The 23,278-nt window shown below is 35.1% G+C and overlaps 1 protein-coding gene across 41 annotated transcripts in view; it reads right to left on the reverse strand.

The window, feature by feature from the left end:
* LOC143660720 (uncharacterized) overlaps nucleotides 1–23,278 on the reverse strand; it is a 298,041-nt gene that overhangs the window by 204,167 nt on the left and 70,596 nt on the right. For 5 of the 41 annotated variants that reach the window (XR_013164507.1, XR_013164498.1, XR_013164414.1 and 2 more), the window contains exon 1: nucleotides 1–8,738. The exons of 14 other annotated variants lie outside the window; for them this stretch is intronic. The gene's annotated coding sequence lies outside the window, so the exon portion shown is untranslated. 22 more of the 41 variants (XR_013164392.1, XR_013164409.1, XR_013164402.1 and 19 more) reach the window with 15 other exon arrangements.

Here is a 23,278-nt window from a genome sequence, read left to right on the forward strand (position 1 = left end):
TTGCATGCCTCTCCTTCTGGATTTATTAGCACCTTCGAAACAGGAACAACGGCTTGATCTTTGTATTCTCAATGCCTAGAGGAGTGGCTGGTAAATAGAACACATTTAGTGGGAAAAAATGAACAAATCAATCCATTTTTATCTCACACACAAATAAGTAAAAATGTAGATTTTATAAATATTAAACCAAAGCATTACCTTATTTATAGCCCACCTTCTTTAAAAAATATTTTTCTGTGTGTGTGTACTTTACACAGAGTACAGCCTGACAACATAAATTTCAAATGTCTAATTTAAGTGAAACAAGTTAAAATCAAGAAGAGAACTGCACCATCAATATCAATGAAAAGTCAGTGTCAAAAATTGGGTTTCTTAAAGGTAATTATACTGATACGCATTTTGATATTAACAATTAGAAAATTTTCACTTTTGCTGTAAGAAAAAAGAAGCCCAGAGCATTGGCTTTAGAATACAATTTGCTATCATAATTCCTTCCATCTATCTAGATCTCCAGGAAGGAGGAAAAAACATTACAACAAAGTTTTCTTACTTATCTGCCACATTTATATTGTAGGAGATGCTCAAGGTTATTGGCAATAGAGGAAATCAATATGGGCATTCAAAAGCAATTTCAAATTACTGTGGCTATAAACTCATTGTTTCCATAGCCAGTAGGTACTCTAAGTGGGGAGGTGGCCCCCCTCTCATTTTCTAATGGAAATAGCCGTTTTCTATATCTCATCTTGTACTTAACATTTCTATAGAACACCTGAGTTAGGATCATAACATAACCCTATTTAAAATTAGCACTGCTAATCTTTTTAATATTCTGGTTCTTTGCAGATATTTACTATTTCTAAAATTGCTGCAAATGAATCTGTCACATAACTAGTAGGACTTTCCTCTTTCACTAGTACAAGAGAAAAAAGGCATTTTATTCATTAAAATGGAATTTAATTTAATCAAGAAGTATTAATGTTTTGCAGAGGAAGAGAAATGATTATCATATACTTAAGGTCAGACAAGCAAAAAACTATATAAAAGGATGTAAGTAAAGAGTGAGAGATAAATTTCAGCAAACTGAGGTCATATTTATTTGCTAAAAGAGTCTATTATTCCATTCACGGATTATTACAATTCAAGTGTTTCTATACTTTCCCCTGAGCCTCCAAAGAGCAGTAAAAACCAAAATCTGAATGTAGTCTGAAACAACTAAAGCATCTGGGTAAATATAAATTCAAGGATGAACAAAGAAAGAAGAAATATATGACTAGGAACCTTTCCCACATACTAGAAATTCTACCAATAATAATGAACTCAGATAAAGGCACACTGAAAAAAAAATTTGCTTTCCCAAATAACTCCATGGCTAAATGCAATCACTTCACACAATAAATTCACTTTTGCTTTCCCAAATAAGCCAACATTAAAAAAAATTAAAACTTTCCTTCAGAGAAAGAGCATAAAAGGACAAAGCAAAACACACACACATTAATAATAGTGTATATATTCTATCTATAAATAAGTACTGCCTTTTTAAATTTAGTTATTTTAAATGAAAAAATGCATACTGAGATCTCAAAGTAACAAAGATTCCATCTAAGTATTAACACTTTCAAGTACATCCCTCTCAGTTCCTCATCATTTAGTTATTGTATAAGTGGTTGCCTAGGAAACGTCCTGACTGAACAAAGAGGCTCAAACGAATTTTCATTTCTAACTTGCAAGTATGAATCACTACTTTTGGTCCTAAAAGGTAAGTCCTCCTGCATTCTTTGAGCAAGATATTCTGGTAACCCAGAAGTAAAAAAAAAAAAAAAAAAAAAAAAAAGGTGAGCTTATTTATTTTGAATGTTGGTTTCTAATAGGATTAAAAGCCAAAGAGGCCAAATCCCTATCCACATCAAATTTAGAAAGTAAATGCATATTTTCAAATATATCTATAAACACACAGTACTTAATTATAGATAGAACATACACACTATCATCTATAAAGTCTATTATCAGGTAATTGTGGGGTGCTATTTTTATGCCATATGTTGGCATGACAGTGGTTAAACATTATGATAAAAAACAACAAAGAAGACATTGAAAAGCAAGATCATGAAGATATCAAAGGAGAACAGTCAGAGAAGTGTGTCCCTCCCCATGCTACAGACTTCACCCCCAAACTCACTTCCCTCACTCAGGTTCTTTCCCTCACTCTGGCATTTCTTTCAATCTGGCTACACCTCTGCTCAGGATGACACTACTTATCATTAAACAGTGACAAGAAAACATAGAAGACTTATTTTGCTTTATGTCAAGAAAATGACAGAGATCACTGTATACCAACATGTGCACAGCTTGGGGTAAGGGCATCTCTGACGGTTCTATTTTTCCACAGGAGATGCACTGAAGTCAGCTGAAGTAGGTTCAACCAGCAGACCTTTGAGAAAGGGCTGAATCCATAATTCCAGTAAATTAGAACAGGGACACTGAAAACAGCCTCAGTGCCAAGGGAAGGCCAGATAATTCAGTGATCTAACCCTGCCTCTGGTTCTGAAATGGTGGCTGGGGAGAGGGTTGTGACCACACAGGTGGGGAGGGGTGGAAGGTTGGGACAACTAGGGCCAGTGGTTGGAGGCAGAGTAGGCCCATCAGAAAGGGCTTTGAGTACTTTCTTCTGAATCTCATCTCAAAGTCAGACATTTGTTTCTTCTAACATTTTTTCACCATCATTTTAATCATTATGTCAACATACTACTTTATTATGTGTGAGACTAAAGTAAAAAATGTTTATTTGGTACAAAATTTATATTTTGACTACTGCATTTCCTAATACAACTTACGCAGATAGCTTGATTGAACATCATAAGTACTTGGAACCTTGGGTAGGACATGAGAATGCGTTGGTTTATCCAGAGTGATGCCCTGATGAACCCCAGAGTGATTTGATCAGTGAGTGGAAAAGTATTTGCAAAGTTCCCTTTGGGGAATGGTGAGAACAGGGAGAGATTCAACTTCCCCAAGTTGAATTCTTGATATTCTCACAAGCAGTGTGGACAACCAAAGCTATAGGCTGAGCCCCCAGTCTTGGAGTTTGTTCATATGAAACTTAACCCCACAAAGGATAGATCAAGCCTACTTAAAATTAGGCCTAAGAGTCACCCCCAAGAGAACCTCTTTTCTTGCTCAGATGTGGCCTCTGTCTCCAGCCAATACAACAAGCAAACTCACCACCCTCCCCCTGTCTACATGGGACATGACTCTTAGGGGAGCAAACCTTCCTGGCAATGTAGGACAAAAATCCTAGAATGAGCTGACACTCAGCATCAAGCGATTGGAAAAAACCCTAGAATGAGCTGAGACTCGGCATCAAGGGATTGAGAAAACTTTCTCTACCAAAAGGGGGAAGAGTGAAATGAGACAAAATAAAGTGTCAATGTCTGAGAGATTCAAAACAGAGTTGAGAGGTTATCCTGGAGGTTATTCTTATGCATTAAATAGATATCACCTTGTTATTCAAGATGTAATGGAGAGGCTGGAGGGAATTGCCTGAAAATGTAGAGCTGTATTCCAGCAGCCATGTTTCTGGAAGATGATTGTATAATGATAGAGCTTTCACAATGTGACTGTGTGATTGTGAAAAGCTTGTGTCTGATGCTCCTTTTATCTACCTTGTCAATAGACGAGTAGAACATACGGAATAAAAATATAAGGGGAACAGATGTTAAAATAAATTTAGTTTGAAATGCTAGTGATCAATGAAAGGGAGGGGTAAGGGGTATGGTATGTATAAATTTATTTTCCTGCTTTCGTTTTATTTCTTTTTCTGAATAGATGCAAATGTAAAAAACAAAACAAAACATATTACTTTAAATAAAATTTTTTAAAACCACCTCTTCTGGTTTTCACAAATGCATAGTGCTATGTGTTCACCATTACAGAATCATAGAGTACTTTCATTGCCCTAAAACAGCTCCCCTATTTTTACGTATTCAATTCTATTTCTCACCCCAAATCCCTGGCAACCACTGACCTCTAAACTGTTGCTATAATTTTGCTTTTGACAGAATTTCATATAATTGTAATCATATAGTATCCAACCTTTCCAGAGTAGCTTCTTTCATTTAGCAATACACATTTAAAATTTATCTTTCTGTGTCTGATAACTCATTTCTTTTTATTGCTGAATGATACTCCATTATATGTATGTAACATCATTTATGTATACATTCACCTACGGAAGGATATCTTGGTGGCTTCCTGTTTTTGCCAACTGTGAATGAAGACGTTTTAAATATTTATTAAAAAAAAAACAAAACACGTCTTCTGGAGACAAAGCAATTACTATTTTCCACCTCTACTTCCACACCCCCAGCTTTGCTCCTACCTCAGAGCTGCTCTAGGTGGGAGGGTTTGGGGAAGAGGGGGCAAAGGAAGAAATAGACCTGAACTCAAGACCCTCATCATTGCTCCCATGGATAATTAAAACATTCCACTAAATACTATCCCTGCTGCCCCAGACTCATACTGCAGCCAATCCACTCTCCACACTGATCACTGATACTTTCTTTCTATTTAAATTTCCTCAGTGGCTCCCTACTACCCTCAGGATAAAAATCAAAACTGACTTCAGCTTAATTTGAAAGTTTTTTATCAGAGAACTCCCTGATAACTGACCTGGGAGTTCGAACCTATGAAAGAAAAACTGTTTCAAACCTTGTTTGAAACAGAACCAAGCTGCCTACTATGTAATTCACAACATTCTACTGGAAAGAAATGACAGCATTCCAGGTAAGATGCTTGAGCAATTTTGTGATGAATTTTAAGATTAAGCCTTATTCTCAGAAGCTTATAGTATCCAACTATGACAGTTGACTGTCACCTAGTAGTGAGAATGTAAAGATCTTTAACGAAGACATTAAATGATGATCTAATCATTCTATCGTCCTATAACATGTGCCTACCAAGGATGAATCTCTGAAAATGCTTACCAGGAGCCTTTTCCCTTGCACTGCAAAACTGTGATAAAATGTTGGCATCTGCTCATAACTAAACTGAATGAAAAGTTTTCTTTAATGAGCCCTAACCTAAAGCAGGTCCTAACTGCCTGCAGTTCCCAGCATGTTCCTTATTGTGTAGTCACTACATGTCTTAAGATACACAGCAATTTCCCCCATGGAGCACTACCAAAGCCTGCTATTTCCCTCTCACTCTCTGCTCCTTCTCCTTATCATAGCCCCATCTTCTTTCAATTTACTTCTATCCATTCTCCAAAACCTAAATTATATGTCAGCTCTTTCAGCACAAACCTGCCATGAATGTTTGGACTGTGGGTCTTTCCATGCTTCCATATCACAGCTGTTACTGCATTGCACTGCATCTCACTAGTCTGGAAGATTACTGAAATAGTGGGTACTGGTCATTTTCATTGCATTATCACCATCACAGAGCCTTGCTCAAAATGAGTGTACAATAAATGAATGTTAAATTAATGAATGTTAATAGTCTAGTGGAGGAGTTAATCTTCCATGCAAAGGCATTACATCTCCTTGTGCCACCCACTTTTAGATGCTCTGAGTTTTAGTTAAAATCAAATAGGATAACCTGAGACTAAGACATCTTTGGAGAGAGACAAAGCTGAAAAACAACAGACTTCTTTGGAGAGAGACAAAGCTGAAAAAAATTTACTGAAAGAGGTAATCACTGTGTGGCTTAGAAAACATCACTGAGATGAAATCTGGGTCAAAAGATAGCCTCTGGACTAAGAGGGGACTGTAATTCAAAAGGGCAACCTGAGCAGTGCTCCCCTGAAGATTCTACACAGAAAGGGGATTAAGGGGAAGGCCTTAAGCCCACTAAAAACACAAACATCCAGGAGAAAATGATATCAGGCTACGAAAGGAAGCAATGTATAGAGATGTAAAATTTACTGAAATTTTAAAACTAGAGGAAAAATACAGGATTTTACAGAAATAAAGTTAAAAGAAAATAAAATATGGATAACCATTTCCAACCACCGTCATAGCAGACTTGAATCTTCTTGGCATAAGAACATAAAAATTTAGCTTGTTCATGAAAACATCACATTCATATCATGAAATATAAAGGTCTGAGAATGAACTAGGAAAATTCAGGAAAAACTCTATTGCTGTTTGCTGCTTTGGGATGGGTACTTTTAAATGCCTTTAAGTTCTTAAAAAAAAAAAGTGTCTCTCCCTCTGACTTACACATACACATTTTCACCACCCTTCACATCTCTAGGTGCACTCCCAATAAACACACTTCCACTAAGGATTGGACATGATGCTGGAGAATAAGACAAAAAGAATGCCCAAGGAACTTTGCTTTCTGTGAACCAATAACTATGGTTCTTCATTTTATACAGCTTCCATTTGGTGTGCTTACAGAGTGGTAGAGTTGATGGTGGAGTCTTGTCTACTGCTGGTTTTTTCCACATATTCCTGTGAGAACAAAGCAACTGATATATATGGCACTACCCCTAGATAAGCCATTTTTTACAAAAGCTCAGTAAAGTACAGGACACAGAGTAAGTGGTCCACACAGATACACTCCTAGTATGATAAGATATATCACAGCTCTTTATCCTAATATATTTTCCCAAAATAAATGGTTCGACATTTATCACTTTTTGAAGATCACTTCAAGGCTCATGAATTAACCTAAACATTAACTTGTTGGAAGCCTGCCAGGTCTGAGTAGAAGTATGTTTTGGTTCCTGAGTACACGGGAGAGCCTGGAGCTAGCCAGAGAAGGAACAAGAGTGCAGTGAAAGGCATCAACATCAATGAATGCCCTAAGGGAGAATCTATATCCAAATTCGAGCTCTGTAGAGTTTTCACTTGCTGCAGAAAAATCCAGTATATATTCAAAGATCTTATATTTAATAGGCCTTTAAACCACCTAAGAACAAATCAATTTTTTATATATCACTTTATAGTGCAGTCTTTTTCATTCTTGCACATCTATACTTAGAAAAAAGAATGAGTAAAACAAACAAAATAATGGTACACTAAACAACCCTCACAAAATTAAGATATAAAACACAAACAATATCATACATTTTACACATATATGAAAACTTTGAAAAAAGAGTCATTATAGAATACGTGGGAATCCCCCACACAAATTTAAGACTCTTTTGACTTACTGAAAGTAGAACTGAGGGACTCTGGAAAGGACTTCCCCTAGGGTCAATTAAAAACAGTATTCTTGAGTTGGCCACAGTCGTTTAGCAGGCAGAATTCTTACCTGCTATGCTGAAGACCCAGGTTCGATTTCCAGTGCCTGCCCATGCAAAAAAAAAAAAAAACCAAAAACCAGTATTCTTTTTTGAGGTGTCATACCATGTGACATGAAGTGAGCAAAAAAGATTCCTTGAAATGTATTTTTAACTTTTTTCCCTAGTACCAAAGTCTAAGATTGCCTTAAAGACAAAAATATCCTTACATACTCAAAACAATGTCATAAATAAATTCACAACAGCACAAGTAAAAAAGAAGTTGTAATGTTCTGAAAAGACATTTTGACCAGTCCACCTTAATGAAACCAAATGTCTGCTAACATGGATTTGTGAAAATGGTCATTTTTGGCAGAATTTATCACAGGGGTTTTTTGTTTTTTTTAAGTTTTCCAAGAGCACATAATATTTAAAGATAGGACTGAAATGAAAATATAGTCAATTGAGTTTAATGGAAAACAGTAATCAGACAAAAAAATTAAATTAATTCAAAATTTCACCTCACAAGTAACAGAAAAACAACAATCTGTAATCTGAACTCCCACGTTATATAATCTGAACTCCCAAATAAAGGTTAAGATGTTTCACAGGTAGAGAAGGTGTGTGGAAGATTAAAATATCTATTGCAAAGTCAGAATAAGTGTCAGAGAGTACCTATTATAAATCTTTATGATAATTTTATATGTAGAAAGATTTCCATCAAAATTAATTAGAATAAATTCATTTTGGTGTTTACTAAATAAGCTTCAAAACCAATAAAATGTTCTTATGCTAAACATTATTCCCCAACAAAAAGAAAAAATGAAGTTTTCTTACGCTAAAAGAATAAAAGTGCAAGATGTACAACCATATAAGCAGAACAGATTAATCAATGCCACACAAATATGGAGTTTACATAGTATGAAGACTTAAAAATAAAACCAATAAACAAAGCACATGAGAAAGAAGAAAGACTCAACCTAGCTACTAACTACTTCAAATTCTTCTTAGGTATAAGCTAGTTACATTTATTCTTCAGGCTTTCTTTTTTTTTATTTGTGTTTTTTTTTTAACATTTTTTAAATTGTGAAAAATAACATATATACAAAAAAGGAATAAATTTCCAAGTATATTTTAACAAGTAGTTATACAACAGATTTTAAAGTTTGGTATGGATTACAGTTTCATTTTTTCTTCTGGCTGCTCCAAGACACTGGAGACTAAAAGAAATATCAAAAAGCAATAAATTTCAAAGCACATTACAACAATTAGTTGCAGAACAGATTTCAGAGTTTGGTATGGGTTACAATTTCACAATTTTTAGGTTTTTACTTCTAGCTGCTCTAAGGTACTGGAGACTAAAAGAAATATCAATATAATGATTCAGCACTCATACTCATTTGTTAAACCTTACCTTCTCTGTATAACTCCACCATCACCTTTGATCTTTCTCTTACTCTTTAGGGATATTAGGGCTATGACCATTCTGACTTTTTCATGTTGGAAGGGGTTATCTATAATATGGGGTGGGGGGGGGGATGGAATGGAACTAGTCGATGTTCTGGAAAGGTTGGTCTCTCTGCATTTCAGGACTTATCTAGTCCAGGGACCCATCTAGAGGTTGTAGGTTTCTGGAAAATTACCCTAGTGCATGGAACCTTTGCAGAATCTTAAATAATGTCCAAGGTATTCTTTAGTACTGGCAGGAATGGTTTTGGTTTTGGTTTAGCAAGTTATAATAGCAATGTCTAACTGAAGCTTGTGTAAGAATGACCTCCAGAGTAGTCTCTTGACTCTATTTGAACTCTCTCAGCCACCACTGATGCCTTATTTGTTACACTTCTTTCCCCCTTTTGGTCAGGATGGCACTGTTGATCCCTCAGTGCCAGGACCAAACTCATCCCTAGGGGTCATCTCCCATGTTGCCAGGGAGACTTTCATCCCTGGATGTTATGTTCTACATACAGGGGAGGGCAATAATTTCACTTGCAGATTTGGACTTAGTGAGAGAGAAGCCACATTTGAGCAACGAAAGAGGTTCTCCGGAGGTGACTCTTAGGCATACCTGTAGATAGGCTAAACTTCTCTACTGCATACATAAGTTTCACAAGAGGAAGCCTCAAGATCAAGGGCTTGGCCTATTGATTTGGGTGTCCCTAATGTTTGACACAGTATCTGGGGTTTCCCCAGTGGCAAAGTTTATATTCTTAAGGCTTTAAGCACAAAATTTGTACATTTGTGGTACAAAAAAAGAATTGGGTATGGCTTAAAATATAACATATATATGTTAAAATATATAAATAAATATATAACATATATAAATATAACCCTGTGTAACAGGGTACACAGATGAAACTATTAACAAAACTAAAATGAGCCTATGCTGCACTCAGGGTGACCTGCTTGCAAAGAGTAGAGTATGAAAGGGGTGGGAGGGGCAATGAAAGTAAAGGTCAGAAGAGAAATAAATTTACAGGAGAGAAACCTGTCAAATACCATCCTGGCCAGGTGACCAAAGTCAGTATCATCAGTGATAAGTCATGTTTGATAGCATGCTTCCTTGATATGATGTGATGAGAATGACACAATGCCTCTGTGGTTTTTCTTCCCCAAATCCATAACCTCAGCCTAATTATGAGAACAACAGCAGAAAAACCCAAATTGAGGAACATTCTATTAAAAAACTGATCAGGATAACTCAAAACTGACAGGGTCATCAAAAACATGGGGAGTCTGAGAAACTGTAACAGACCAGAAGAAAGTAAGGAAATACGACAACTAAATGTAATTGGTATCCTAGGTGGAATGCTGGAATGGTAAAACGGACATGCGGGAAAATTAGTGAAATGTGAATAAAGTGCAGTGGTTAATTAATAGTAATGTACCAATGTTTGTTCTTTGTCTGTAACAAATGTAACACAATAATTTAATTGTTAGCAATGGGGAAATAGGGTGAGAGGCCTACAGGAACTCTCTGCCCTATCTTTGCAACTTTTCAGCAAATCTAAAACTATTCTAAAACAATTTATTTAAATGTTTTTAAAAATTGAGCCCAAAGCTCTGATGATACTTCATGTATCCTCAGCATTGATTACACCAACAAAAAACAAACATAGGCTGGAATCCTGATCAGTCTCAATGCTGACCAACATTGTATACTGGCCAATTTGGGAACCTGTCTAAACTGCCAAGAGACCCAGATGGTGTGCATGTGACAAGAACAAAGTTCTCTGAAGTGCTTAAGTTCTCTGAAGTTTTTCACTTCCCATATGAAGTGAAAAACAGGCAATTCTTTACAAGGAAAAAGACAAAAGCTGAACAAATTGGCCTGGAGCCATAAGTGTTCTGTGAAAACACATTACAATCCAGTCTCCATACTTTCCTAAGCAAATACCATGGCCAGATTCCAAGCAGGTGTGAGAAAGAGTTATCCATACTTCTCTCACCTACCCAACAGGATCTGTTATCCTACTTCCTTACCATAAAAAAACGTAAGTCAGAGAAATAGGACACAGAATTCCTTTAAGGATTTGTAAGAGAAAGCAGTCCACATTAAAAACAAAACAAAACAAAACAAAGCTTCTTCCAAAAATAAGATTTCTTCAACCAAATAGCACACTTATTATCTATTTTCAAGAATCAACACAATCAGCAAACACGTGGTACTATGCAAGGCATGTTTTTTAAAAAGGAGGGTAAAGCCTTTGAAGCACAGTTCAATAAAGAAAAACATTTTGTCTTTAGAGAATAAACATTTGGCATGATTTTGTTCCCGGCAATAATTAATTGCTCTTAATTTTAATTTAAAAGGAAATCTGAAGATTTATTTGCTCTAGTCAAAAAAGTTCTAGAATTTAGGAAATAGATGATGCATAGTCCTCATTAGGCCAAAAAAAAAACCCCAAAAATGTGTCTTTACACATTTGTCTGAAAACAAAATAAATATGAAAAATTGATTCATTTATTCAAACAGTTATTGAGTGTCTGCTATATATGGACATGTTATGGTTATATGGTAGCGGGACATAAAAAACAAAGTAAATCATACCAAAAGTATAAAACTTTCAAAAACTAACCATCTGAGAAAAAATTAAGTTAGATATTTTTCTCATAAATCCCAAGTAAATAATAACATAAAATATCTTATGTGTGCATAAGAATACTCATTGTGAAAATATGTTAATCTAAATGTCATAAGGGGCATGGTAAATTACTGTCTAGCCAAGATATGGTTATATAATCATTAGCATGCAAAAATGTCAATATTTAATAAGAAAGTAAGTTATCACAATTATGGGTACAATAAGAAGGGACCTAAATAAAGATATTGAGGTGATATATACAGGAAACTTTAAGCCCTAAAAGAAGTCAATTCTCCTCAACTTAATCTATAAATTCAATCAAAGGAAAACTGTTCATGGAAGACAATTCTAAAAATGTATTTGGAAGAACAAAGGGCCAAGAGTAGTGATAATCTTAACTAAGAACAATGAAAGGGGACCTATCTACCAGACAATAAAACATAAAACAAAATAAATAATGACAGACTAAAAAAAAGTATGAATTTGGAGTAAGAAGAAAAGACGTAGACCAGTAGAACAAAATTAAGAACCCAAAAGAGATTTACTTAGTTGGAATATTGGTATGACTGAAATGGCACTGCATATCAAGGCAGAAACGATGAAGTGGTGAATATATGGTATTAAGACAATTGGCTGTCAATAAGAAAAATAAAAGGTATCTACACCTCACATTATCCATGAAATCTCATTTTAGATGAATTACAGGATAAACTGTGAAAAACATAACTTTTAAAACTTCTAGAAGAAAACAGAGGATAAAATTGTTATATGACCTCAGTCAAAGGGAGCATTTTTAAAATAAAACACACAAGAAATAACTGATGAATTCTGCATTAAAAAGAAACTCCTGTTCAATAAAAGACTTCACAAAAAAAGAAATTCAACAATTAAGACTAAATCTCAGGGAGTTTTTGCAATATATATATAGACAACAAAAAACTGGTATCCAGACCATACAAAGATTGTCTACAGATCAATAAGAAAAAGAAATCAATAAAAAAATGGACAAATGATTAAAATACATACTTCACAGAAGATACACAAATAGGTAGTACACAGACAAGAAATTCCCCATCTCTCTAGTGACCCAAATAATTCCAATTAAAACTACGAATTATCACCTTATCCCCATAAAACTGGGAAAATTAAAGTCTGACAGCGACTAGTATTTGTGAGAATATGAAGCAAGGTATAATCACTTTAGAGAGCAATTTCATTGTAATTATTAAATTTGAAACTCTTCATAGCCTAGGATCCAGTAATTTCACTCTAGTTATATACTCCAATAAAATCTGGTATATGCAATAGGGAGATATACAAAAGAATGTTAACAGCCACATTTTTTTAATAGTGAAAAACTACAAAAACTTAAAAAGTCCGTCAACAGAAAAATGTATTTGAAATACATTTATAAAATTGAATACTAAAAAAAAAATTAAAATGAGTAAATGAGAGCTATCAAATATTAATACAAATAAATCTCAAAACACAATATTGAGCAAAAAAGGCTAGTTCAGACGACACATATAATATAGTATTATAGTGAATGCTGAGACAGTCTTCTTAGGTCACTCTCCAGGACTGAAAGATTTAATCCCCCAGAGGCAATCTGTTAACCCTCATCTATTAAAAAGAGTCTCCTCACCAAGGTCTCAGACCCTCTCTAGTGAAAGACTGCATTAAATAACCGTCAAGTGAATCTACAAAGACCAACCCCTCACTCCAACGCTAGTCAATTCTGAAGGGCTAGCCCACCTTCAGTGCTCCCTTTGAAATTAGCTGAGGCCTTTGCTCTAACTGCATTGCAGCCCAATTTCATCCTGTACCAAAGCCTAGTTCTTTCCATAGGTGTTAATCCTAAAATCTCCTTAATAAACTATCTGCATGTTAATCATCTTCTCATAGAGTCTCCTTGATTTAGCTTGCAAGATATCAAGTTTGTATCTTGTTTTAAAACATGTACCAAAATACTACATAGCACAAAATGATACTATTTATGTTTGCAAATAAATATGTATTTAGTAAAAGTGTAAAAACATAAACATGAGAATGATAAACACCAAATTCAGAACAGAGGTTACCTCTGGAAGGTAGAAAGGGGACAAGGCTTATGGAACGTGCTGGTCTGAAACTGTTATGTAACCCAGAACACCCAGGTTCTTCTACTCCATTCTTGTGGGTGCAGACCTATTGCTGGTGGGAGTTTTTGATTAGGCTGTTTCCATGGAGATGTGACTCACCCAATTCAATGTCGGTCTTACTTATCTTCACTGGAGTCCTTTATGAGAGAATAAACGGCAGAGACATTTTGAAGAGAGCTCAGAGATCGAAACACCCCTGGATGAACAAGCAAGAAGCCCATATTCTCTACCACTTTAAATCAAGGGTCGCCCCTAGGGATGAGTCTGGCCCTGGCACCACGGGATCACAATGCCATCCTGACCAAAAGGGGGAAAAGAAGTGTAACAAATAAGGTATCAGTGTCTAAGAGAGTTTATAGAGTCGAGAGGCTACTCTGGAGGTCACTATTAGGCAAGAGTCAGTTAAAGACTGCTACTTACCGTAACTAGCTAAACTGCAACCAAAACCATTCCAGCCAATACTAAAGAACACGTAGGGCATTATATAAGATTCTATAAAGGTTCCATGCACTAGGGTAACTTTCCACAAATCTATAACTTCCAGATGGGTCCCTGGACCAGATAAGTCCTGAAGTCTAGAGGGGCCATCTAGAGTATTACCTCAGAATATCAGCTAGATCCATCTCCCTACCCCATATTATAGACAGCCCCTTCTAACATGAAGAAGTTAGAATGGGCATAGCCTAAACAGCCCTAAAGACTGAGAGAAAGATCAAAGGTGATGGAGTTACATAGACAAGGTAGGGTTTAACAAACGAGTAGGACTACTGAACCACTGTACTGATATTTCTTTTAGTCTCCAGTATCTTAGAGCAGCCAGAAGTAAAAACCTAAATTGTGGAACTGTAACCCATACCAAACTCTGAAATCTGCTCTACAATTAATTGTTGTGATGTGTTTTGAAATTCATGACTTTTTTGTATTAATGTTATTTTTCACAAAAAATAAAAGTCGACTGTGACGATAAAAAAAGTCTTTTGTTAGAAATATGGATGCTAAATGTTCTGGAACAGCTAGAAGGAAAAATCTGAGATGACATGCTGTGCTGGTCTGAAAGGAAGTATGCCCCCTAGAAACTCCACCATTTTAATCAAAATCCCATTTCATAAAGGTAGAATAATCCCTATTCAATACTGTATGTTTGAAACTATAATCAGATCATCTCCCTGGATGATGTGATTTAGTCGAGTGGTTGTTAAACTGGATTAGGTGATGACATATCTCCACCCATTTGGGTGGGTCTTGATTGGTTTACTGGAGTCCTATAAAAGAGGAAACATTTAGGAGAATAAGAGATTCAGAGAGAGCAGAGCAGAATGACACAGTCACAAGAAGCAGAGTCCACCAGCCAGCAACCTTTGGAGATGAAGAAGGAACATGCCTTCCGGGGAGCTTCAGGAAACAGGAAGCCAGGAGAAGGAGTAAGCAGATAACACCGTGTTTGCCATGTGCCCTTCCAGATGAGAAAGGAACCCTCACCGCGTTCACCATGTGCCTTTCCACATGAGAGAGAAACTGACAGTGTTCACCATGTGCCTTTCCAGATGAGAGAGAAACTCTGCGTTCGCCATGTGCCTTCTCACTTGAGAGAAACCCTGAACTTCATCGGCCTTCTTGAACCAAGGTATCTTTCCCTAGATGCCTTTGATTGGACATTTCTATAGACTTGCAATTGGGGCATTTTCTCGGTCTTAGAACTGTAAACTAGCAACTTATTAAATTTCCCTTTTTAAAAGCCATTCCGTTTCTGGTATATTGCATTCCAGCAGCTAGCAAACTAGAACAGTAGCCCATGACAAACTCTGGGAGCTGTCTTGTAACTACTTATTGATGAGTGCTTTGAAAACTACTGCTTTTCTCTTTCTTTGTTTTGTATATACATTATATTATACAATAAAAATTTAAAAAAAAAGAACAAGGGTCGCCTTTCTTCCAGTTTACAACGACACATTCATCATTTCTGTCTAATGCCTCATCAGAAGTAGTTTTAGCATCCACATTTCTACCAAAAGCATCTGAGTGACATTTTGGAGAGAAGAGTCAACACACATCACCATGTGCCTTCTCATGTGGCAGAGGAACGCAGATACTATCGGCCTTTCTTCAGAGTTAATACATCTTTCTCTGGACTGTGGATGCCTTAATTTGGACATTTTTATGTCCTCAAAGCCATAAATTTGTAACCTAATAAATCCCCTTGTAAAAGCCAATCCATTTCTGGTATATTGCACTCCAGCAGCTTTAGCAAACCAAAACACGGAAAACAAATGTTTTAATAACAATATAACATTTTTATTGTGAAATATAATCTATATATATATAAAGCAATAAATTTCAATTACATTCTAACAAGTAGTTATAGAACAGATTTCAATTCTGGTATGTGTTACAGTTCCACAATTTTAGGTTTTTGCTTCTAGCTGCTCCAAGACACTGGAGACTAAAATAAATATCAATATAATGATTCAGCAGGCTTACTCATTTGTTAAATCCTATCTTCTCTGTTATAACTCCTTCTCCTTCTTTGATTCTTCTCCCAATCTTGAGGATTATTTGGGCTATCCTCATTCTAACTCCTCCATGTTGGAAAGGAATGTCAATAATATGAAATAGGGTGATGCAACTAGCTGGTGTTCTTGGAGAGGCTGACCCCTCTGGGTTTCAGGACTTATCTGGTCTGGAAACCCATCCAGAGGTTGTAGGTTTCTGGAAAGTAATCATGGTGCATGAACCTTTTGTAGAGTCTCAGACAGAGCCCTATGTGTTCTTTAGGGTTGACAGGAACGGTTTTGGCTAGAGTTTGGCAAACTATGTGTGTTAGTTAGATTCAGTTGTCAACTTGGCCAGGTGAGCATACCTAGTTTTGTTGCTGCGGACATAAGCCAATGGTACATGAACCTCATCTGTTGCTCATTACATCTGCAGTCGGCCAGGAGGCGTGTCTGCTGCAATGAATGACGTTTGACTTAATTGACTGGTGCTTAAATGAGAGAGCGCAATGCAGCACAGCCTAAGCAGCTCGGCATTCCTCATCTCAGCACTTGTAGCTCAGCCCAAGCCTTTGGAGATGCAGAAAGAAGTCAGCCTGGGGAAAGTTGCTGGAACCCAGGGGCCTGGAGAGAAGGCCAGCAGAGACCATCCTGTGCCTTCCACGTAAGAAAGAACCTCAGTGAAAAGTTAGCTGCCTTTCCTTTGAAGAACTAACAAAATCAATCCCCTTTTATTAAACGCCAGTCCATCTCTGGTGTGTTGCATTCCAGCAGCTAGCAAACTAGAACACCATGATAGCAATGTCTAGCTGAAGCTTTCGTAAGAATAGCCTCCGGAGTAGACTCTTGGCTCTACTTGAACTCTCTTAGCCACTGATATCTTACTTGTTACATTTCTTTTCCCCTTTTCCATCTCAGGATGCCAGGACCAGACTCATCCCTGGGAGGACATAACATTTTAAGTCTTACACTGGATACTGTAAACATTTGTACAAGTTATAGCATTCTTTATGCTTTCTTTTTTGTTTGCTTGTTTTTAATGGGCAAGCACTGAGAAGTGAACTATGCTTTCTTTTTATGTCTGAAATATTCCATGATCTAAAAAAATAAGCTTAAAGGAAAGGAACACAGCTTACCCCTGTATATCAGCCATTTTCTACCTTCCTTCTGCTACAATAAACAAGATGGATGACATTCATGTGGACAACAGATTAGCACAGGTGTTTCCATACTTTGATACAAAAAACATTTTATGATGGAGGTAAAGGAAATAGGGCTACAGAGGTTCCTTCTTTCTTTTTTAATATGACAATCTCGAAAGTATTCAGATGCTTTTAATTCCTATGGTTTATAGTAATGATCATTTCAAATAAGGTGCTATACAAATAAAATGGAGTTATGCATAATTTCTACACTAACTCCACTTCTGCTGTTGCTCAAGAAATTATCAGAATTCACATGAATGACACTGAAAGTACCGGGATAACTGATTTTGCCAAGTTTCACACATAGTGATCACATAATTTGAAGCAGGATAGTTTGACTCTGATCTTGGACAGCAGATAATTACCATGTACGAGTCCCAAAGAAAACTTCTAAAAGTGGGATTTAGAATACAAAAAGATATCTAGGACTGTTCTTTCTAAATTCAAAACGTTTTCCAATACAGGAAGTGTTAAAGTATAATTATAGTCATGTAAAATACAATGTGCTCATGATTTTCGTACTTATAATACAAATATCTAGAAAAATAAAGAGAATACTGGGGAAATTTAAATCAAAGAACATATTACATGAAATATTCACATAACTGAAACTGAATGTTTCCCTAATTTATGAGAATAATTCCACAACTGCCAACTCCATCCATTTATTTAATTCTGATCTTAGTTCCAAATTTTAAAATTCCACTGCATACTAAAATGAGTTCCATGCCTCTAGAGTTGGTGCACAGAAACAATGCTTTTTTTCCCCACACAAACTTCTGAGCTACAAATGATAGCAAAAATCATCCTTTAAAAATCAGATAAAAGAACTCAAAAAGGAGGGTAAAAATGCAGGAAGCAGGCAGGATGAAAAGACTCAAAACATTTTCAACCTGCTACTTAAGGGAAAACAGGTTTTGTACATCTATCCAAGCCATCTAGTACAAACAATCCAATTTATGTATAACCAAATTAATTATTCAAGACCACTACTGAGGAACTTTAGGAAACCTAAGGTTTCCAAAACTGTTTGATATAAAAGATTTATAGACAGACTTGCAAAGAAGGAAGAAAATAAAATAAATAAAAATTTTCAGATTTAGGCAACAAAGGGCTCCTGACTAGGAAAGAAACAATTTGTAACAGCAAAAAGCATTCTCTAAAAGAAAAAAAAAGCATTTGTATCTTAGACAGATTTAATTCATAACCCCGTTTTTTTTTTCTTTTTAAAATTTATTTTATTTATTAAACATACCAACATACATGCACATTCTTACCATATGATCATTCCATTCTACATATATAATCAGAAATTCACAATATCATCACATGTTGTATATTCATCATCATGATCATTTCTTAGAATACTTGCATCAATTCAGAAAAAGAAAAAAAAAGAAAACAGAAAAAAATTCATACATACCATATCCCTTACCTCTCCCTTTCATTGATCACTAGCATTTCAATTTACTAAATTTATTTTAACATTTGTTCCCCCTATTATTTATTTATTTTTAATCCATAGGTTGTACTCATTTAATCCATAGATAAAAGAAGCATCAGACACAAGGTTTTCACAATCACACTGTCACGTTGCGAAAGCTATATCATTATACAATCACCTTCAAGAAACATGGCTACTGGAACACAGCTCTACATTTTCAGGCAGTTCTCTCCAGCCTCTCCATTATACCTTAACTAAAAAGGTGAAATCTATTTAATGCATTAGGATAACCTCTCAACTCTGTTTGGAACCTCTAGCCATTGATACTTTATTTTGTCTCATTTCTCTCTTCCCCCTTTTAGTCAAGGTCATAACCCCGTTTTACCCTACCTGTTTCAAGTACCTCTTTACCTTGATGCTGTCAAAAAATCTTTCTTATTCACATTTTCCCCAGTAATCCATTTCCAAATTTTCAGCCAAATTTTAGGAATTCAGATCTCAGCTCAAGTTAGAGACAACACAGTACTCCCTCTTGCGGTACAAAAGGAAACTGCCTTTTTTTAGGCAGGCATTCAAGCCCAAGGAACTCATTTCTGAGTTTTACAGCACAAAACGGAAAATAACAACTACCATTCACTGGGTTATGTCTGTGCCAGGCAGTGCATATATTATCTCCCTAAAATTCTCTGAACCACCCTACTGAGAGACACTTAATGTTACACAAGGAAAAAAATCGAAATGAGGTCAAGAAACTTATTCATTAAGGTATCTCAACAAGCAGAACTGAAATCTGAGTTCATAATTGTCATATTCCAAAGCTGCACATCATGCCCTCATGACATGATTTGTTCATCCTGCTCTTTTTGTTTCCAGATTTCTAAGAAACCATTTAAAGCAGGACCTGACCACACATCATTACAAGATAAATCTAAAGTAATAATAGGTAGAACTAATTTTAACTTCTACTCTTTTGATGTAGTTTTAAAACAACTTTTAGGTAATATTTTCAACTTAATATATTCATGGTCATTTACAAAACAGGAAAACAAATAATGGAGATACATTTTCACAAGAGAGAGAGATTATTTTTTCCAAATTATTTTTTCAATGGTGTTCTAGTGTGCTAGCTGCCAGAATGCAATACACCAGAAATTGAATAATTTTTTAAAAGGGGAATTTAATAAGTTGCAAAATACCAGAAATTGAAGAACTTTTTAAAAGGGAATTCAGTAAGTTGCTAGTTTACAGTTCTAAGGCTATGAAAATGTTTCACTTAAAGCAAGTCCACAAAAATATGCAAATTAAGGCACCAATAAGAGGTTACCTTCACTCAAGAAAGGCCAATGACATTCAGGGTTTCTCTCTCAACTGGAGAGGCAAATGGCAAACATGACAATGTCTGTTAGCTTTTTCTCCAGGCTTCTTGTCTCATGAAGCTCCCACAGGGGCATTTTCCTTCTTCATCTGCAAAGGTCTGTGGCTGCATGGGCTCTAGCAGTTTTTGTTGCTCTGATGGATCTCCTCTCTCCAAAACATTTCCTCTTTTAAAGGATTCCAGTAAACTAATCAAGACCCACGTAGAATGGGTGAAATCACATCTTCCACCCGTCAAACTCCCACAATTGGGTGTTCACATCTCCATGAAGATAATTAATCCAAATATTCCAATCTACATTATTGAATAGGGATTAAAAGAAACAGTTGCTCCCATAATTTTGGATTAGGATTAAAACATGGCTTTTCTAGGGTACATAATCCTTTCAAATTAGCAAAAAATGGTCTCAAAAAGCATATAAATAGTATTTTTTTCATGGACCCATTTGTTACCAAAAGTACTTCTTTCAAAAGAAGGAAGAAAGTAATTACAATTTTCAATACAGGATCTTCATTCTCAGTTTATTTAAATGCTAATATCAGTGGATATGCATATAAGAATTTACGCTTCATGTCTTACAATTTTAAAATGTGTTGATTTCTAAACACCTTAATTATGAATCATTATGAATTTATATGATTAAAAGTATCTCCTTTACTGGGCTGTTTTAAATGTAAAATGAACTAATACATGTAAAGGATTAAGCAGTCCTTCCTAAAAGTTATTCTTTTTATCTTCTTTGTAGCAAAATCTTTCATTAGAGTTCTTAATCATTCTATATTTATAAATGGTAAAAACATGGAGACAAGAGATCAAGAGGGAAAAAACAAAAGGAACTATTAAAATTCTTAAATACGATAGATAGGTTTTCACATACAAGAAATTTTCTACTTCTGCAAATGCCCTGAATTATTCAACACTGATTTTACCTGTAAAGACAAGACAGATTATATAGCTCCTGATGCTATACAACCACAGACTACCAGACCGTATCAGCTGTCACTTTCCTCTCAAATATTCTATGTGTGTTTCTTCCAAAGCAGGACAAGGGGTCAAAGAAAATCATCTTTCCAATTCAATCAAGTAGATGCAAATAGCTGCACTCTCAAATTGAATTCTTGGTTTCCCAAATCAACAAGCAAAACAAAACCCCTGGAGGTCTTGTATGCCTCACTTCAATGAATGAATGATACATCATTTTCTGAGATAGAATGATTATTAAATATAATAGATGATACTCTATGGGATCTTAGAAAGGACAGTATTGATACAGAAGGGAAAAATGGAATATGGAATGTAAGCTTTATAGCAACATTTCTTGAACCTGATAACTGCACTTAAGATAACTACATACATGAATATCCTTGTTCACAAGAAATACAATGTGTTCAGGGAGTATGATGTGTGCAACCTGCTCTCAAATGTTCAGAAAATAGATGATTGATAGGTGGGAGGGAGGGAAGAAGTAAAGGCAAAGGTAGAAAAATGTTAAAAACTGGGAGATCTGGGTAGCTGGTAAGGTGGTGGGAGTATGCTGGAGCTCTCTGCATGGGGTTTATAGTATTTTCATAACTTTCCTATAAGTTCAAAATTATTTCAAAATAAAAAGTTAAAAAATATATTAAATCAGGTAATGTAAGTCCTCAAATTTTATTCTTCTTTGTTTTCATTTTAACTCAAAGATATTTTGTAATTTGCCCTGTGATTTCTTCTTTGACCTATGAGTTATATAGAAATGTGGTTTAATTTCCAAATATTTGGGGATTTCCCAAATTTCTGTTATTGATACTTTCTAATTTAATTTCATTGTGGTCTGAGAGCATATTTTATATGATATCAAATCCTCTTAAATTTACAGAGACTTGATTTATGGTTTAGTTTATGGCCCATCCAAGAAACGTTCAATGTGTGCTTTAAAAAAATAGGTATTCTGTTCTTGTTGAGTGGCATGCTTTATATATGTCAGTTAGATCAACTTAATTGATGTTATTTTCAAGTCTATATTTTTACTAATTTCCTGTCCAGTTTTTCTTTCAATTACTTAGATAGGAATATTAAAATATTCGATTGTTAACTTTTGGATTGTCTATTTATTCTTTTAATTGTTTGGTTTTTCTTCTCTATTTTTGGACTCAGGTCCATATACATTTTTAACTGCTATATCTTCCTGATATATTGACCCTGTTATCATTTGGAAATGTACCTCTTTGTTTTTAGTAATAGTCTTTGTCTTAAAATCTATCTTTCTGATATTAACATAAAAACCATTCCTACTCTCTTATGGTTACTGTTTTCTCAGTATGTCTTTCTCCATCACTTTATAATTGTTTTACTTGTGCCTTTGGATTTAAGTTGTGCCTCTCATATAGCATGTAGTTTAATCTTTCATTTTTATCTTTCCCTTTTGACTTGAGTGGTTAGTTCATTTGTATTTAATAATATTATTATCGATATGGTTGGATTTAGCCTACATTTAGCTTTTTATCTGTCTCATGACTTTCTGTTCCTCTTTCTCCTTTTATTTCCCATTTTTGTGTTAAGTTGGTATTCTTTAGTATACCATTTAATTAATCTGTGCTTTTTTAGCTACCTTTTTTGGTATTCAACTTTAGAGATTATAATATGCCTCTTAAATTTATCACAATCTACTTCACCTTAGTAACAACTTTATTCTGATAAAAACAGGAACTCTGTCCCATTGAATTGTCTTGGCAACCTTGTAAAAACGAGTTGAATACAAACAAGAGATTCTATTCTTTCTCCTTTGAACTGTTTTGGCAACCTCATAAAAAATGAATTAAATATAAACATGAGGGATTGTTTCTAGACTCTCAGTTCTATTCTATCAATTTATGTCCGTCTTGATGCCAATACTACACAATCTTGATTACCCTAGCTGGGTAGTAAATTTTGACATCAGGGACTGGGAATCTTCCTACTTTGTTCTTCTTTTTACAAAAAGTTTTGTTTTTTCTGGGTCTTTTGTACTTTCTTATGAATTTTATGATTGGCTTGTAAATTTCTGTCAAAAAAAAAAAAGCAAGCTGAGATTTTATAGGCATGACACTGACTCTGTAGATCAATTTGGGGAGTAGTGCCATCGTAACATAAAATCTTCCAATACTTGAACATGGGATGTATTTCTATTTATCCTATCTTTGACTTTTTTCAACAATGTTTTGTAGTATTCTAATTGTGAAAGTCTTACACATTCTTAATTAAATTTATTCCAAACTATTTTATTCTTTTTGAGGCTACTGTAATGAAATTGTGAACTTAATTTCATTTTTGGATTGTTCATTACTAGTGTACAGAAA

This window comes from Tamandua tetradactyla, chromosome 1 (genome assembly GCF_023851605.1).
Source record: "Tamandua tetradactyla isolate mTamTet1 chromosome 1, mTamTet1.pri, whole genome shotgun sequence".
Classification (NCBI taxonomy): domain Eukaryota; kingdom Metazoa; phylum Chordata; class Mammalia; order Pilosa; family Myrmecophagidae; genus Tamandua; species Tamandua tetradactyla.